Source organism: Nycticebus coucang, chromosome 8 (genome assembly GCF_027406575.1).
Source record: "Nycticebus coucang isolate mNycCou1 chromosome 8, mNycCou1.pri, whole genome shotgun sequence".
In the NCBI taxonomy this organism is placed as follows: Eukaryota; Metazoa; Chordata; class Mammalia; order Primates; family Lorisidae; genus Nycticebus; species Nycticebus coucang.
In genome coordinates, this window is record NC_069787.1 from 96,860,828 (window position 1) to 96,874,578 (window position 13,751).

The 13,751-nt window shown below is 42.6% G+C and overlaps 1 protein-coding gene across 3 annotated transcripts in view; it reads left to right on the forward strand.

Moving 5' to 3' along the window:
* Positions 1–13,751, forward strand: part of RAD54L2 (RAD54 like 2) — a 111,660-nt gene that overhangs the window by 10,393 nt on the left and 87,516 nt on the right. The window lies entirely within an intron of this gene.

The window sequence follows — 13,751 nt, forward strand, 5'->3', positions numbered from 1 at the left end:
GTCGAGCGAACACACGCAACCGCTTGCCAGTTTTCCACTGATGTTGTTATCCTCTTGGGGTCCAGAAGTCCCTTGCTGACTCCCTGTATCCTCAAAGAGATGATTATAGGCAGATCCCACCAGCCAGAGATGCCTGGAGTCTTATCTCCCCAGACTCACTGTGGCCAGTTGCAGGGAATCTGTTACTAAGCCGCCATCTTGCTCTATGTCCTGTTTGTTTTCTTGAGATAGAGTCTCACTCTGTTGCCCTGAGTAGAGGGTTAAGGTATCATCATAGCTCACAGCAGCCTCAAACTCTTGGGCTCAAGTGATCTTGCCTGAGCCTCCTGAGTAGCTAATACTATAGGTGTGTACCACCACACGCAGCTGGTTTTTCTATTTTATTTATTTATTTAAAAATAAATAAAGTCTCACTTTGTCATGTTTGGTAGAGTGTCATGGTGTCACAGTTCACAGTAACCTCAAATTCTTGGGCTGAAGTGATTCTCTTCCCTCAGCCTTCCAAGTAGCTGGGACTGCAGGCACCTGCCATAATTCCTGGCTGTTTTTAGAGACAGGGTCTTGCTGGCTCAGGCTGGTCTCAAACCCGTGAGCTCAGGTGATCCACCTGCCTCAGCTCCCAGAATGGGTTTTTCAATTTTTAGTAGAAACGTGGTCTCACTTTGTTCGGGCTGGTCTTGAACTCCTGAGCTCAAGCAGTCTACCCACCTTGGCCTCCCAGAGTGCTAGGATTACAGGCATGAGTCACCACATTCAGCCTCAGAAATGTTTTTCCTTTGTTACAGAATTGTTCAGTTTTTTTCTCCCTGTGAGGGGAAAAAAGTCCCATTAATATTCAAAAGAAAAATAAGTAGAAGCCAGAAGTGATTTGGAATAACTGATTTCTAAATCCATTCCAGCCTTCCTCTAATCAAATCCCTCCTTCATTTCAGAGTGGTTTTTCATTCCAGTTAAGAGTAAATAATATTCCTTTGGCCTCAAAATAACATGAATATCTAGCAGAGGTGATCAATTTTTTGGCTATTCTGTGCCACATTGGAAGAAGCATTGTCTTGGGTCACACATTAAATATAAAAACACTAACAAAGGCTGATGAGCAAAAAATAAAAAAAAATAAAAAAATAAAGAAAAAGGGCCTGTGCATAATTTTTGTGATACCTGCCACCACAGATAAACACAAAAGTCCTCACATAATCCACATGTGGCCTGCAGGCCATGGGTTAGACACCCCTGATTCAGACCCTGGCATATCTCTGCTTCAGTATCTCATAAGGACCTTTATAACTTGATCTTTCTGTATTTTCCTTTCTAGTTGTTCCTTTGCTATAATTCTTCTGGCACATGAGCAGTAGTTACAGTGAACACCTTGAAGATGTTCAAGGCTATTCAATAGCCAGCATGCTCAGGCTATTCATTCACTAACTTTATTCCCCATTCTAGTGCTTGGCTGACCCTAAGGGTTTAACCAGGAGTTCAGGCACCATCTTCTTCTCTTAATAAAAGCCTTCCTGATTTCCTCCAGGTTTAGCTGAATACCTGTCCATCATATGGCATGCAGTTTGTGCATATTTCTTTCATAATCATGCTGGACTATTAAGTTTTGTTATTTTTGTGTATTTTTCATGCCTAGTTTGTGACCTACTGGTGGGCAGGACCTTGTCTTGTCTTTAATCCAAGCACCTAACCATCTGGCACAGAGTATCTACTTGGCAAATGTTTGTTGAGTGAACAAATGAATGACCTCTGCTCATAAATGACTTGAAACCATTCCTTGTAGAACTGGTGATGTGATGAGAGTTCTGACTGCATGGCTTCATCTGATGCTGGCTGAAGTGGTGCCTTTGCCCTTGTAATTTCCAGGTTGATAAAAGCAACACTTTGCTGTGAAAATGTGTTACTCATTTATACATTCATAATTTTTAGGCTTGAGGGCTATTATTTGCTTTCTTTGGGTCTTGCAAAAGTTTCCTTTGGGAAAGAATGTGATAGTTTTTTATTGGTGTTGTCTAGATTTTGTATTGGCTATTTACTGCTCTGAGCACTTTGTCCTCACAGGTGAAGAAGTGACTAGTCAGTCAGTTTGGGCCACAAGGTATCCAGGCAAGGTGAGCTGCCACCTGCTGGGGATGGGTAATGGATTGAAAAGAGTAGGATGTTGTGACTTTTGGGGCTGGTGGGCCTTTTGAGGACTTAGTTGAGCACTGTGTTAACCATATTCAGGAAAAGAGATTATTTGACCAAACTTTATTCAAGAATTTGAACTCCATGACTATGAAATTATCTGTGTTGGTTCTCTGCTCAGCCTAGTACAGTACTAACATTGAAACCAATATATTAATTCTTTGTCAGGAGGCTATATGTTCTGACTTGTTTATCTAGAAGTTATGGAACAGTAACATTCAGTCACTGTTGAAATAATTTGAGAATATACTATTTAAATTACTTTGATTTAGGTTTTTTTTTTTTTTTTTTTGGAGACAGAGTCTCACTATGTTGCCCTCAGTAGAGTGCTGTAACGTCAGAGCTCACAGCACCCTCTAGCTCTTGGGCTTAAGCGATTCTCTTGCCTCAGCCTCCCAAATAGCTGGGATTACAGGTGCTCGCCACAATGCCCATCTATTTTTTTGTTGTTGTCATTGTTGTTTAGCAGGCCCAGGCCGGGTTTGAACCTGTCTGCCTTGGTATATGTGGTGGGCTCCTACCCACTGAGCTATTGGTGCTGCCTGATTTAGCTTTTATGGTTGATCAGACCCCTTAGAAATCTCACTGAAAGGTGGGATTAGGAAGGTTAAGGAAGCTTATCAGAGCCTACATAATACAATTATTCTTTCATGCAAGTGATAAACAGACTGCATAAAAGGAAAGCATGACAAGTATACTAGTTAGGTTAAAGATAAAACTTGATATGAAATACAAAGTAAAACTGAGGCAAAGCATAAGGCACTTTAAATTTGGCAGCAGCTGTTAAATTGAAGACATTTTGTGAGTGTTGAGATATTAGAACGAAGTTGTTAAATATTGGTTGGAAGCAATAAAAACATGGAAAAGTTCAATCAGCTTAGGCACATTGGAGGTATTAGCACTTGCTTAATGGTTTCATAGCACCATTGATGAACAGTTATGATAGGCAGAAATGAAAAAATGTTTGCTTTACTACAATTATACTTGCATATGTATATTTTATAAAACACTTTCATACAAAATTTTTTTTTTTTTTTTTGTAGAGACAGAGTCTCACTTTATGGCCCTCGGTAGAGTGCCGTGGCCTCACACAGCTCACAGCAACCTCCAACTCCTGGGCTTAAGCGATTCTCTTGCCTCAGCCTCCTGAGTAGCTGGGACTACAGTAGCTGGGACTACAGGCGCCCGCCACAACGCCCAGCTACTTTTTGGTTGTAGTTTGGCTGGGGCCGGGTTTGAACCCACCACCCTCCGTATATGGGGCTGGCGCCTTACCGACTGAGCCACAGGCGCCACCCCTTTCATACATATTTACTTCATCCTCCCAACAGTCCTGTGAAGCAGATATTCCCATTATACAGATGAGGAAGCAAACCCAAAGACGTGAAGTGGCTTCTTTTAAGTTCACAGAGCCAATAAAAAAAGCTAGGACTCGGGTGGCACCTGTGGCTCAGTGAGTAGGGCGCCAGCCCCATATACTGAGGGTGGCGGGTTCAAACCCGGTCCCGGCCATACTACAAAAATAGCTGGGTGTTGTGGCGGGCGCCTGTTGTCCCAGCTGCTTGGGAGGCTGAGGCAAGAGAATCGCCTAAGCCCGGGAGCTGGAGGTTGCTGTGAGCTGTGATGCCATTGCACTCTACCGAGGGTGACAGAATGAGACTCTGCCTCTAAAAAAAGAAAAGCTGGGACTTAATGCCCATTTTTTTTTCTTTCTTTTTTTTCCCGGAGACAGAGCTTCAAGCTGTCGCCTTGGGTAGAGTGCTGTGACATCACAGCTCAGAGTAACCTCCAACTCCTGGGCTTAAGTGATTCTCTTGTCTTGGCCTCCCAAGTAGCTGGGACTACAGGCACCCGCCAGAACGCCCGGCTATTTTTTGGTTGTAGTTATCATTGTTGTTTGGCAGGCCCGGGCTGGATTCAAACCCACCAGCTCTGTTGTATGTGGCTGATGCCTTAGCCGCTTTAGCTACAGGCGCCGAACCATTTTCTGATTCTAAGTTTAGGGCCCTTTTTATGGCCTCACAGGATATTATTAGGGTTCCCGTTTGGGGTGAAAGTCACACTGTATTCCAGGTTTCTGGTCAATAGAGAATACACACAAAGAAGAGAATGTCACATAGAGAGTAGACAGACTGTTACAGCAGCCCAGTAACCTGGAAGAGCTGGATCAGGGAGGAACCTAGAGGGAGCTCCATCCTCGTCACAGGTCTCTTATTGATCAAGAGTAAAACCCAGAACCAGGTGGAGATGGTTTTGCAATTGAGGCCCATGATACAAGTAGGAATCTTCCTCCTAAGGGGTGGTGGTATGTAGAAATTGGAGGAAAAATGGAAGTTTGGGTAAGAGTCCTGAATATGATTCTGGCTTGAGCTTACACTTTCTCCTCTCATTGTGCCTTCCAAGTACCACTGTCTTCTACACGCCATCTCTCCATCTTTCTCTCCCTGTGTTTCACTCATCTGTCCCTTAGTTTGGTTGCTGATTGGCCATGGTCCACAGTTTCAGGGCTGCCTTCTCTGGTTTTAGAACCCTTTGCCTCCCTGGCTTTGTGCTCTGCCTGCTATGCTTGTTGGCATACATGAATTCTCTTCCCTGGTTACTTTCACTGCTCCTAGGCTGCCCAGGCTCTGTGTTTCTGGGGAGTCAGGAAAATGTGCTGTCTTGTTTGTTGACAGTTCCCATCACTTGAGTTGAGCTCTCCCTGTCCCTTAGGGTACTCCTGTTCTGCCTTCTAATGGTCTCATTTCCCACAGTAACTGCTTGCTCATTTCCAAAGCTTGTCTTTTCCTTAGGCTCTGGACATATGATCTCATTTTAGGGCTTGTGCACTCTTATATTTTCCCCTTCCTTTCTATCTACGTTCATCATTCACTCTCTTTCTTTGGAAAGTACTTGACTTTTTTAATCCTGATTATACTAATAATATATGAATACAGTAAAATTCAGACATTTTAAAATAGAGACAGGAACCCATAATTCCACATCTCTGTGTTAACCACTGTTAAGAATTTGGTCTGCCTGGGGGCACCTGTGGCTCAAAGGAGTAGGGCACCAGCCCCATATGCCGGAGGTGGCGGGTTCAAACCCAGCCCCGGCCAAAAACTGCAAAAAAACAAAAAAACAAAAACGAGAATTTGGTCTGTATTTATCCAGATCTTTTTACATTGTTCATGCCAACAGTTGTGTGTATATGTGTGTAAGATAAAGTAATGTCTTTTTACAGAAATGATATTATATCTACTTTATTGTAATTTGCTTTTTTCTATTTTATTTTATTTTACTTTTTTTTTTTTAGAGACAAGAGTTTCACTTTATCGCCCTTGGTGGAGTGCTGTAGTGTCACAGCTCACAGCAACCTTCAACTCCTGGGCTTAGGTGATTCTCTTGCCTCAGCCTCCTGAGTAGCTGGGATTACAGGTGCCTGCCACAACACCCAGTTATTTTTTTGTTACAGTGTGGCCAGGCTGGGTTTGAACCCGCGACCCTTGGCATTATGGGGCTGGCGCCCTACCCACCCAGCCACAGGCGCCACCCAATAATTTGCTTTTGTTCATTTGGTGCTTTTATCTTGGGTAGTTTTCCATGTTTAGGATATACATATCTGCGGTTTCTTTTAATAGTTACATAATATTACATTGTGTGTTTGTATCTATTTTTCTAGTACACTGGTAATAGGCATTTGTTTCTATTTTTTTTGCAGTTACAAGCATCTTCTAACTTGTACATATATATTTGTATACTTTGTACACATGTTTCTACACTTTGTATACTTTTTAAGGTAAATTCTTTTTTTTTTTTTGTAGAGACAGAGTCTTACTTTATGGCCCTCGGTAGAGTGCTGTAGTGTCACAGCTCACAGCAACCTCCAGTTCTTGGTCTTAGGCAATGCTCTTTCCTCAGACTCCCGAGTAGCTGGGACTACAGGCACCTGCCACAACGCTGGCTATTTTTTTGTTGCAGTTTGGCTGGGGCTGGGTTTGAACCTGCCACCCTCAGTAAATGGGCCCACGCCCTACCCACTGAGCCACAGGCACCACCCAAGATAAATTCTTATAAGTGAATTTTTTTATCTGAGACAATCTCATTCTGTTGCCCTTAGTAAGTGCCATGGTAGAGTGTCATAGCTCACAGCAACCTTAAACTCTTGGGCTCAAGTGATCCTTTTGCCTCTGCCTCCCAAGTAGCTAAGACTACATGCACCTCCATTGTGCCTGGGTCATTTTTCTGTTTTTAATAGAGATGGGGTCTTACTCTTGCTAAGGCTGGTGTCAAACTTCTGAGCTCAAGTAGTCCATCTGCCTCAGCCTCCCAAAGTGCTAAGATTATAGGTGTGAACCACCATGTCTGGTTATCAGTGGAATTTTTTTTTTTTTTTTTTTTGAGACAGAGCCTCAAGCTGCCTGCCCGGGGTAGAGTGCCATGTGTGGTGTCATAGCTCACAGCAACCTCAAACTCTTGGGCTTAAGCAATTCTCTTGCTTCAGCCTCCCAAGTAGCTGGGATTATAGGGGCCCACCACAAGGCCTGGCTATGTTTTGGTTGTAGTTGTCATTGTTGTTTGACAGGCCTGGGCTGGATTCGAACCTGCCAGCTCTGGTGTATGTAGCTGGTGCCCTTAGCCACTGAGCTACAGGCTGATCAGTGGTATTTCTAAAATTTTGTTAGATGTTATCAAATTACTTTCAAAGGGTCATATCAGTTTGTATTTCTTCTCTAGAACTAAACATTAATATTTTAATTCTGAAAATTTGAAGCCTAGATAACTAATATTTATTTATATTTCCTTTTTAAAGAGGATGAGCATTTTTTCAGGTGTTCATTTCATATATATTTCTTTTTTTATGTCCTTTGTCAGTGTTTTTTCTGGATTAATATATTTTTGTTGATTTGTGAGAATTCTTTGACTATTAAGGAGATTTACTTTGCCTATAATGATTATTATTATAGCAGCTCACATACCATATACCAGGCATACCTCAGAGATATTGTAGGTTCAGTTTCAGACTACCACAATAAAGTGAAAATCAAAATAAAGCAAGTTATATGAATTTTTTTGGTTTCTCAATACATATAAAACTTATGTTTACATGATATAATATGGGGTGGCTGTGGCAGTTTCCTCTATCTATTGACCCTTTCTTTCTTGGAAGATATCTTTGTAGTATGTGATACTATTTGATAGCATTTTTACCCACAGTAGAACTTCTTTCTTTTTTAGTGATAGGGTCATGCTCTTTTGCTCAGGTTGTTGGTGTACAGTGGCATAATCAAGCTCATTACAGCTTTAAATTCCTAGAATCAAGCAATTCTCCCACCTCAGCCTCCTAAGTAGGTGGGACTATATGCTTAGGCCACTATGCCTGGCTAATTAAAAAAACTTTTTCTTCAAAGAGATGGGGTCTCACTGCATTGCCCACTCTATTCTCCAACAACTCTTGACCTCAAGAGATCTACCCACTTCAGCTTCCCTAGTAGCTGTGATTACAGGCACGTGCCTGGTTAAATTACTTCTTTTCAAAATTGGAGTCAATCCTTTCAAACCCTGTCATTGCTTTATCAACTTAGTTTATATAATTTTCTAAATCCTTATTTGTCATCAACAATGTGCATAGCATCTTCAAGAAACCACTTTCTTTGCTCATCCATGAGAAGCAACTCCTCTTCCATTCAAGTTTTATCAGGAGATGACAACAATTCAGTCACATCTTCAGACTTTACTTCTAGTTCTCTTACTATTTCCCCACATCTGTAGTTATTTCCTCCACCAGAATCTTGAACCCCTCAAAGTCAACCCTGACTTTGAATCGGCTTCTTCCAACCTCCTATTAATGTTTATATTCTCACCTCCCAGGAATCACAGATGTTTTTAATGGTATCTAGAAGGCTGAATTCTTTCGAGAATTCAGATTAGGAATCACTATGGCAGCTATAGCCTTATAAAATAGATTTCTTTTTTTTTGTTTGTAGAGACAGAGTCTCACTGTACCGCCCTTGGGTAGAGTGCCATGGCGTCACACAGCTCACAGCAACCTCTAGCTCTTGGGCTTACGCGATTCTCTTGCCTCAGCCTCCCGAGCAGCTGGGACTACAGGCACGCACAACGCCTGGCTATTTTTCTGTTGCAGTTTGGCTGGGGCTGGGTTTGAACCCGCCACCCTCGGTATATGGGGCCGACACCCTGCTCACTGAGCCACAGGTGCCGCCCTATATTTCTTAAATAATAAGACTTGAAAGTTGAAATTACTTCTTTATTATTTTTGTGACAGAATCTTACTCTGTTTCCCGGGCTAAAGTACCATGGCACAGTTCAGCTCACAGCAACCTCAAACTCCTGGGTTCAAAGGATCCTCTAGCCTTAGCCCCCCCAAGTAGGTGGGACTATGGGCACCAGCCACAACTCCCAGCTAATTTTTATTTTTGGTAGAGATGGGGTCTCACTCTTGCTCAGGCTTGTCTCAAACTCGAGCTCAAGGGATCAGTCTACCTTTTTTTTTTTTTTTTGAGACAGAGTCTCACTATGTTACCCTCAGTAGAGTGTTGTGGCGTCACAGCTCACAGCAACCTCAAACTCTTGTGCTTAAGTGATTCTCTTGCCTCTCAGCCTCACAAGTAGCTGGGACTACAGGCACCTGCCAGAATGCCCAGCTATTTTTTGTTGTTGTTGTTGCAGTTGTCATTGTTTAGCTGGCCCGGGTTTGAACCCACCAGCCTCCGCGAATGTGGCCGGCGTTGTAACCACTGTGCTACGGGTGCCGAACCCACTTTGGTTCTTTTTAAAACTTTTATTTACTTTATCTTATTTATCTGTTTCTTTTTTAGACCCACAGGTGGGGAAAAATTGCCTTTTAAAAACCCCTTCCTTATATCCTAGTGTGGATATAACATGCATCTGTTGTCTTTGTTTTCTATTTCCTAAGTCTGGGTCTTAGAGATCTAGGTCTTTCACTTCTACCACTTCAAGTTATCCAAATGACTCAGTTTTTATAACACTAACCCTGTTTTTTTGTTTTTTATGAAGCAACAAACTTACTCTCCCCCTGGATTTTGAACATTTCTCTCTGGTCATGGGGCAAGGGTAAAGTAAACTGAGTTTGCAGACCAGGGCTGCAGCTTAGTTTTAGTCATTAACTTCTTGGCTTGGGCAAATCAGTCACCTTTTCTGCTGTCAATGTCCTTGGCCAGAAGGATGGAAGGGCTAACCTAGAGTTTGAAGTCCTGTGAGAAGAACTGGTCATTAGGTAACTTTAAAAGCCTGTCAGCTGTGAGAAGGTGGTTTTGGAAATGTCTTACTCAGTATATCTGGAGTCACCTCTATTAGTCTGTCCCAACCAGTTTCTAACTTCCCCAGCCTGGCCTGTTCTCTCCTGGGAAATCCATGTTCACCCTTATGGTTCGTCTCTTTCTGTCTTTTTTTTTTTTAATAAATTTTGAGAAAGGGTCTTGCCCTGTCACCCAGGCTGGAATATAGTAGCTTGATCACACAACTATAGCCTTGAACTCCTGGGCTCAGTGATCCTTTTCCTTTAGCTTCCTGATTAGCTAGGATTAGAGGTGTGTGCCACTGCGCCCAGCCCTTCTCTTTTGTCCTCAGCATAGGGCCAGTTACCTCATAGCTAGTTCTTCAGTTAATCCTGACTCATGGCTCTTCCCAGAATACTTTTGCCCCCTTTCAGCTTTTCATCTATTTCAGATATAGGTAATTTCCTTTATTAACATTGTTTCTCTTAACTCTGCATTCTGGCCAGTTGAAATTATGACCATCTTTCCAGGCTTACCTCCCTTTTTTGATGTTCATGACTGGTAGTGAAGTGGTGACATTTCACAATATGGTACTTCAGACATTTGTGTGCCTATATTTTTCTCATCTCTAGGTTGTACTTTTTTTTTTTTTTTTTTTTTTTTGGTTTTTGGCCAGGGCTAGGTTTGAACCCGCCACCTCCAGCATATGGGACTGGCGCCCTACTCCTTGAGCCACAGGCGCCACCCTAGGTTGTACTTTTTGAATATAGGGACCTCATTTTTTACATTGTGTGTAATTTTGTATCTTACAGTGTCTAGCACAATTTCTTTTTTTTTTTTTTTTGAGAGAGTGTCTTGCTCTATCTCCCAGGTTAGAATGCAGTGGCACTGTAATAGCTCACTGCTACTTCCAACTCCTAGATCCTCCTGCCTCAGCCTCCTGAATAGATGGGATTATAGGCACATCTAACTGTGCCCAGCTAACTTTTTTTTTTTTTGAGACAGAGTCTCACTCTGTCGCCCTGGGTAGAGTGCCTTGATGTCACAGCTCACAGCAACCTCAAACTCTTGGGCTTAAGTGATTCTTTTGCCTTAGCCTCCCAAGTAGCTGGGACTATAGGCATCTGCCATAACGCCCGGCTATTTTTTGTTGTTTTTGCAGTTTGGCTGGGGCCGGGTTGGAGCCTGCCACCCTCGGTATATGGGGCCGGAGCCCTACTCACTGAGCCACAGGCACTGCCCACTGCCAGCTAACTTTAAAAAAAAAAAAAAAAAAAAACACAAAAAATTGTAGAGATGGTGGCTCGGTGCCTGTAGCTCAGTGGCTAGGGCACCTGCCACATACACCAGAGCTGGCGGGTTTGAACCCAGCCCAGGTCTGCCAAACGACAATGACAACTACAACCAAAAAAAAGCTCAGCATTGTGGCGGATGCCTGTAGTCCCAGCTACTTGGGAGGCTGAGGCAAGAGAATCGCTTAAGCCCTAGAGTTTGAGGTTGCTGTGAGCTGTGATGTCATGGCACACTACCCAGGGCAACATGGTGAGATTATGTCTCAAAAAAAAAATTTGCAGAGATGGAGTCTTGCTCTTTTCCAGGCTGGTTTCAAAATCCTAGTCTCAAGTGATCTTCCCATCTCAGCCACCCAACATGCCAGGATTGCTGGTGTCTGCCACCGTGCCTAGTTTCTGGTTGTCTATTAACACTTAGATCTGTTGCCTCCTCTAGGAAGACTTTATCAGCCTTTCTAGAAAAATTAACAACTTCTGGCTCAGCACCTGTGGCTCAGGCAGCTAAGGTGCCAGCCACATTCACCTGAGCTGGCGGGTTTGAATCCAGCCTGGCCTACCAAACAACAATGACGGCTGCAACCAAAAATAGAAAATAGCCGTGCGTTGTGGCAGGCACCTGTAATCCCAGCTACTTGGGAGGCAGAGGCAAGAGAATCACTTGAGCCCAAGAGTTGGAGGCTGCTGTGAGCTGTGATGCCATGGCACTCTACCCAGGGTGACAGCTTGAGGCTCTGTCTTAAAAAAAAAAAAAAAAAAAGAAAAAAAAACAACTTCTTCAAAAATTACAGCTTTTTTCCTCTCCCCTCCCTTCTCTTTCTTCCTTCCTCTCTCCCTTCTTTCTTGAAGTATAATTTACATACCAGAGATTCACCATTTTATAGTCTTCAATTCAGTGGTTTTTATATATTCACAAGGTACGCAGCCATAACCACTACAAAAAGAAACTGGTACCCATTAAGTAGTCACTTCCTATTCCCTCCATCCATCACTAACTACTAATCTACTTTCTATTTCTATGGATTTGCCTGTTCCAGAATTTCATATAAATAGAATCATATAATAGGTGCCCTTTTGCAACTGGTTTGTTCATTTACCATAATTTTTTTTTTTTTTTTGAGACAGAGTCTTATTATGTCAACCTCGGTAGAGTGCTATGGCATCACAGCTCACAGCAACCTCAAACTCCCAGGCTCAAGTGATTCTCTTGCCTCAGCCTCCCAAGTTGTTGGGACTACAGGCGCTTGCCACAACACCTGGCTATTTTTTGTTGCAGTTGTGGTTGTTTAGCTGGCCCGGGCCATGTTTGAACCCACCAGTCTCAGTGTACATGGCTGGTGCTGTAACCACTGTGCTACAGGCGCGGAGCCAATTTACCATAACGTTTTCGAAGTCATCCATGTTGGAGCATCTGTCAGTACTTCATTCCTTTTTATTGCTAAATATTGCTTTATTCCATAGATATAGTACATTTTGCTTATCCATTTATCAGTTGCTAGAAGGATTTTATTTACATATTATTGTTGTGCTTATCAGATTGGTTATTGTGTATTTATATATCAATCAACTAGATGATCCCTGAGGGCTTCAGTCATTACTCTATGGCCATCTGTGAGTCTGTGATTTTTTTTTTTGGAGACAGAGTCTCATTTGTTGCCCTCAGTAGAACACTGTGGCATCACAGCTCACAGCAACCTCCAGTTCTTGGGCTTAGGCGATTGTCTTGCCTCAGCCTCCCCAGTAGCTGGGACTACAGGCGCCCACCATAACGCCCGGCTATTTATTTATTTATATATTTTTTATTAGTATTTATTGATGAGTCTTTTTTTTTTTTTGAGACACTCTTGCTGTGTTGCCCTTGCTGGAGTGACACAGCATCAGTCTAGCTCAGAGCAACTGCACACTCTTGGGCTCAGGTGACCCAACTGCTTCAGCTTCCTAAGTAGCTGGGACTATAGGTGCCCCCCACAATGCCAGAGTAATTATTCTTTTTTTAGTAAAGATGAGGGTTTCGCTCTTCCTTAGACTGGTCTCAAACTCCTGAGCTCAAGTGATCTTCCTGCCTCAGCCTCTCAGAGTACTAGGATTACAGGCATAAACCACTGCGCCTGGCCCCTTATTGATGAGTCATTATACCTCTTTTTTCAGAAGACTTGATACTTTCTGCCTTTTTAGTGCTCCTGAGATCCAAGCCATGATACTTGTGTGGAATGTTCTCATCTCCTTTCCTCATTTTGTCTTAATTCTGTCCTCCTCCTGGAATTGTCTCAAAATCTGCCTCCTTCAGGAACCCTTCTAATAGCATCTAAACTTCAGACTCTGTTGCTTCCTTCTCTGAATTCTAGTGTACTTAGAGTCTCTATCATTCCTTAGGCACTTAATAAAGGTAGCCTTATACTATCTCCTTAACTAGATTGACACTAAAGCCACCAATACTGAGATTCCCTTTTGGTACCCGTGATTAAAAAATGCTTTTTTCTATTCATGTATAAAATGCTTGTACATTTTATAAATTAAGATCTAAATATTTGTAATTATTTTGTGCTTCTGATCTGAAATTTGCTTTGCTATATCTATTTTATGTTGTCAGAAATGCTGCTTCACAATAGGTCAGAAGCCTCTGACAGAACCATCTATTTGGTATATTGGTAGATTTTGTTAGGAACCTTACCATGTCATTCTAGCAAGCTCTGGTTAGGGCAAAGTAGAATTCACTGATGGACCTAACCTGTGCTCTCACCCCAGAGACTTCTGACCTGGTTTCATCTGTCAGCTGGTTGCTGTTATCCTTGTTTTTCATCTACTGACTCTGTGGATTAAATGTTTTAAAAAATTTCTTAGGCATTTAGTCTGGGCACCATTGCTCACACCTGTAACCCAGCACTCTGAGAGGTAGATGAGGATAGATTGCTTGAGCTTAGGAGTTCAAGAACAGCCTGACCAAGAGTAAGACCCCCATCTCTAAAAATAGCCAGGTGTTGTAGTGAGTGCTTGTACTTCCAGCTACTTGGGAGGCTGAGGCAAGAGGATTGCTTGAGCCCAA